Below are 5475 nucleotides of genomic sequence, written 5' to 3'. Positions count from 1 at the left end.
CCAAGGTAGGATTCAAACCTGCGACCGTAGCAGTCGCGCGGTTCCGGACTGAAGCACCTAGAGAGCACTCCGTCCTCAGGCCACAAGTGGCCCATCGGGACCATCCGACCGCCGTGTCATCCTCAGTTGAGGATGCGGATAGGAGGGGCGTGGGGTCAGCACACCGCTCTCCCGGTCGTTATGATGGTTTTCTTTGACCGGAGCCGCTACTATTCGGTCGAGTAGCTCCTCAATTGGCATCACGAGGCTGAGTGCACCACGAAAAATGGCAACAGCACATGGCGGCCTGGATGGTCACCCATCCAAGTGCCAGCCACGCCCGACAGCGCTTAAGTTCGGTGATCTCACGGGAGCCGGTGTGTCCACTGCGGCAAGGCCGTTGCCCGAAGCGCCTAGAACCGTAACGTTAACATAAAGATCAGACACTACGACATGGTAATCAAGCCTGGAAAACTGTGCTCAAGTGAGACATTCATACGAAAAGCTGTATAATATAGCATACTGAAGGGAGCACACAAAATCGAGCTATAGATTCTCGACCCAAAGCTGACACAAGATGTCATCTTAGCAGCAGATGCCACAAAAAGGAGCTTAAAGTTTTACAGGCACACCATCACGCCACCAACAACATGCTTAGCCAACAGAATTCTGACATAAAAATGTGCGGGGGGTCACGTAACAACACGACGGACCACAAACACGACCTTCAAAAACCACGAGGCGATCCTGAGTCTTGCCATAAGAGGGTACGTACCGCTCCCAGTAACAGTGTCGAATATGTCTGTTTTGGTGGTCCCAGTGTTTGGTTGTGGGGAGGCATAATGTGGCATGGGGATGTTGAGCTCCATATCATTTTACTCTGTAGACTCACCAGTAAACGCTATTCTGACACTGTACTCCTTCCCCCACTTGCGTCTTTTCAGGGTGCACTGTGCGCTGGCTTCATTTTTATGCATAACAGGGCACTACCGCTTCGAACAGCGCAGGTAGAGTTCTTGGAATGAGTGTCTAAACGGCAAATGGACTGTCTTACCCGTTCCCCCGACTTAAATATCATCCAGAACGTGTATGACGCATGGGGAAGACGTATTGCAGCACGTCCACACGCTCCGACGACCATGCAGCAGTTGTCAGTCGTGCTGTAGGAGAAATTGAATGTCCTGCCACAAGAACTCATTAGCAACTTTGTGGACGGCGTGGGAGTACGCTGCAGTGCAGGCATTGCTGTCCATTGTAGTAACATACCATATTGTGAACCATGTCTCGCCGATTGTAATACCTGACGGACCATCGTCGAGGCTGGTGATCTGTGTAACAACTGTCAATGAATAAAAGTTTAATTTCTGTTCGTCTCATTGCGTATTTATGCCAGTTCACTTACCTTCTGTACTATATTGAAGCAGGTCTTTCCATTTATGTTCCAAGTTTCCTTCAGCTATGTTACTTGGCAATGATACATCAAGCGGAAGTTACTTTCAAAAAAATGGCTCTGAGCACTATGGGACTCAACTGCTGTGGTCATAAGTCCCCTAGAACTTAGAACTACTTAAACCTAACTAACCTAAGGACAGCACACAACACCCAGCCATCACGAGGCAGAGAAAATCCCTGACCCCGCCGGGAATCGAACCCGGGAACCCGGGCGTGGGAAGCGAGAACGCTACCGCACGACCACGAGATGCGGGCTAGGAAGTTATTTCGTCCTTATTTTTTGTACATCGGTATATATATACAGGGTGGTCGAGTGATCGTGACAGGACCAAATAGCTCACGAAATAAGCGTCAAACGAAAAAACTACAAAGAAAGAAACTTGTCTAGCTTGAAGGGGGAAACCAGATGGCGCTATGGTTGGCCCGCTAGATGACGCTGCCATAGGTCAAACGGATATCAACTGCGTTTTTTTAAATAAGAACCCCAATTATTTATTACATATTCGTGTAGTACGTAAAGAAATATGAATGTTTTAGTAGGACCACTTTTTTCGCTTTGTGATAGATGGCGCTTCAATAGTCACAAACATATGGCTCACAATTTTAGACGAACCGTTGGTAACAGGCCGGTTTTTTAAATGAAAATCCTGAACGTACATACGTTTGAACATTTTATTTCGGTTGTTCCAATATGATACATGTGGTGTCACCGCCAGACACCACACTTGCTAGGTGGTAGCTTAAATCGGCCGCGGTCCATTAGTACATGTCGGACCCGCGTGTCGCCACTGTCAGGATCGCAGACCGAGCGCCACCACACGGCAGGTCTCGAGAGACTGACTAGCACTCGCCCCAGTTGTACGACGACGTTGCTAGCGACTACACTGACGAAGCCTTTCTCTCATTTGCCGAGAGACAGTTAGAATAGCCTTCAGCTAAGTTAATGGCTACGACCTAGCAAGGCGCCATTAACCATTTGTAACGTTGCATGTACCTCAAGATAGAGTCTCACTTGTATCATCCAGAATGCTGTATACCAAAGAGCAATATAAAAGTTAAGTGTTCTCGTAGCTACGTTCTTTTCTTTATCACATTCATTACGAATCCTGTTCCAGACTTAACGCCAGACGGCGTGTGTGTACGCGTGCCCTTTCGGCTACTTCACTGTGGACTGGCTGCCTTAACAGTCCACTACAATACATGTACCTTTGTGAACTTATCATTTCCGGGAACGCACGCTGTTACAGCGTGATTACTTGTAAATACCACATTAATGCAATAACTGCTCAAAATGATGTCCGTCGAACACAATGCATTTGGAAATGCGTGTAACGACATTCCTCTCAACAGCGAGTAGTTCGCCTGCCGTAATGTTCGCACATGCATTGACAATGCGCTGATGCATGTTGTCAGGCGTTGTCGGTGGATCACGATAGCAGATATCCTTCAATTTTCCCCACAGAAAAAAATCCGGGGACGTCAGATCCGGTGAACGTGCAACGACCAATCTACCTGTCATGAAATATGCTATTCAATACCGCTTCAACCGCACGCGAGCTATGTGCCGGACATCTATCATGTTGGAAATACATCGCCATTCTGTCATGCAGTGAAACATCTTGTAGTAACATCGGTAGAACATTACGTAGCAAATCAGCATACATTGCACCTTTTAGACTGCCATCGATAAACTGAGGGCCAATTATCCTTCCTCCCATAATGCCGCACCATACATTAACCCGCCAAGGTCGCAGACATCGTGGATTTTCCGTTGCCCAATAGTGCATATTATGGCGGTTTACGTTACCGCTGTTGGTGAATGACGCTCCGTCGAGAAATAGAACGCGTGCAAAAAATCTGTCATCCTCCCGTAATTTCTCTGGAGCCCAGTGGCAGAAATGAACACGACGTTCTAAGGTCGTCGCCATACAATTCCTGGAGCATAGAAATATGGTACTGGTGCAATCGACGTTGATGTAGCACTCTCAACACCGACGTTTTTGAGATTACCGATTCTCGTGCAATTTGTCTGCTACTGATGTGCGGATTAGCCGCGACAGCAGCTAAAACACCTACTTGGACATCATCATTAGTCGCAGGTCGTGGCTGACGTTTCACATGTGGCTCAACACTTCCTGTTTCCTTAAATAACGTAACTATCCGTCGAACGGTCTGGACGCTTGGATGATGCCGTCCAGGATACCGAGCAGCATACATAGCACACGCCCGTTGGGCATTTAGATGACAATAGCCATACATCAACACGATATCGACCTTTGCCGCAATTGGTAAACGGTCTGTTTTAACACGGGTAATGTATCACGGAGCAAATAACGTCCGCACTGGCAGAATGTTACGTGATACCACGTATTTATACGTTTGTGACTATCACAGCGCCATCACAAAGCGAAAAAAGTGGTCCATCTAAAACACTCGTATTTCTTTACGTACTACACGAATGTGTAATAAAAAATGTGGGTACCTATTTAAAAAAACGCTGTTGATATCCGTTTGACCTACGGCAGAGCTATCTAGCGGGCCAACCATAGCGCCATCTGGTTTCCCCCTTCAAGCTAGACGAGTTTCGTTCTTTGTAGTTATTTTCGTTTGATGCTTATTTCGTGAGATATTTGGCCCGGTCACTATGAATGGACCACCCTGTACACCTGAAGCTCCAAAGAAACTGGTGCAGGCATGCGTATTCAAATACAATGGTATCTAAAGAGGCAAAATACAGCGATGCGCTCAGCAACTCCTATCTAAGACAACAAGTGTCTGGCGCAGTTGCTAAACCGGTTACTGCTGCTACAATGGCAGGTTGTCAAGATTGAAGCGATTTTGAACGCGGTGTTGTAGTAAGCGCAGAGCGATGGGACACAGTGTCTCCGAGGTAGCGATGAAATGGAGATTTTCCTGTGCGACCATTTCACGAGTGTACAGTGAATATTAGGAATTAGGTTTATAATTTATATAAAAAACAGCTACCAGCCACATGTATGGTTTAAAAAGGTTTATTATCTTCAGACCATGACCGGTTTCGGATTTTCCTTTACAAATCCATCTTCAGATGGCAGATTACACGCATTCTTAGTTGGACCTAGTTTTGTTTGTGTTATTCGTTTGCTGCACTGGGAAAGAAAAGAAATATTTTGTTGTCATATCGGTAATGGTATTTTTACGAAAGATTTACTTCTTTTACAAGATCTAATTGATCATGAGATGGTTTTTATAAACATTAGTAAACTTGCAGGTTAGTGTACTTACGACCTGTGTAGTTCTGCCTGACGAAATATTCGTGCATTTATGTTTTCCTAAGTACACTAACCTGCAAGTTTACTAATGTTTATAAAAACCATCTCATGAGCAATTAGATCTTGTAAAAGAAGTAAATCTTTCGTAAAAATACCATTACCGATATGACAACAAAATATTTCTTTTCTTTCCCAGTGCAGCAAACGAATAACACAAACAAAACTAGGTCCAACTAAGAATGCGTGTAATCTGCCATCTGAAGATGGATTTGTTAAGGAATATCCGAAACCGGTCATGGTCTGAAGATAATAAACCTTTTTAAACCATACATGTGGCTGGTAGCTGTTTTTTATATAAATTATAAACCTTAAGTACAACAGCCACGTTTCTCAACATGTCGTCTTTCGACAAAATAGCATTAGGAATTAGGTTAAACGCCAAATCTCCAACATCGCTGCGGCCGGAAAAAGATGCTGCTAGAACGGGACCAACGAACACTGAAGATATTCGTTCAACGTGTCAGAAGTGCAGCTCTTCTGCAACTCGCGGCAGATTTCAATGCTGGGCCATCAACAAATGTCAGCGTGCGAACCATTCAACGAAATATCATCGATATGGACTTTGAAAGCCCACTCGTGGAGCCTTGATGACTTCACTACGCATCGCCTGTGCCCGTCAACACCAACATTGGACTGTTGATGACTGGAAACAAGTTGTCTGGTCGGACGAGTCTCGTTTCAAATTGTATCGAGTGCACGGACGTGTACTGGAATGGAAACAACCCCATGAATC

General features: G+C 45.4%; 1 pseudogene; it reads right to left on the bottom strand.

The window, feature by feature from the left end:
• Positions 1-266: 266 nt before the first annotated feature.
• On the bottom strand, positions 267-384 carry LOC126200066 (5S ribosomal RNA; annotated as a pseudogene).
• Positions 385-5475: the final 5091 nt, after the last annotated feature.

The sequence above is a fragment of the Schistocerca nitens genome, chromosome 8 (assembly GCF_023898315.1).
Source record: "Schistocerca nitens isolate TAMUIC-IGC-003100 chromosome 8, iqSchNite1.1, whole genome shotgun sequence".
NCBI lineage: Eukaryota > Metazoa > Arthropoda > Insecta > Orthoptera > Acrididae > Schistocerca > Schistocerca nitens.
This window is presented reverse-complemented; position numbering and strand designations above follow the sequence as displayed.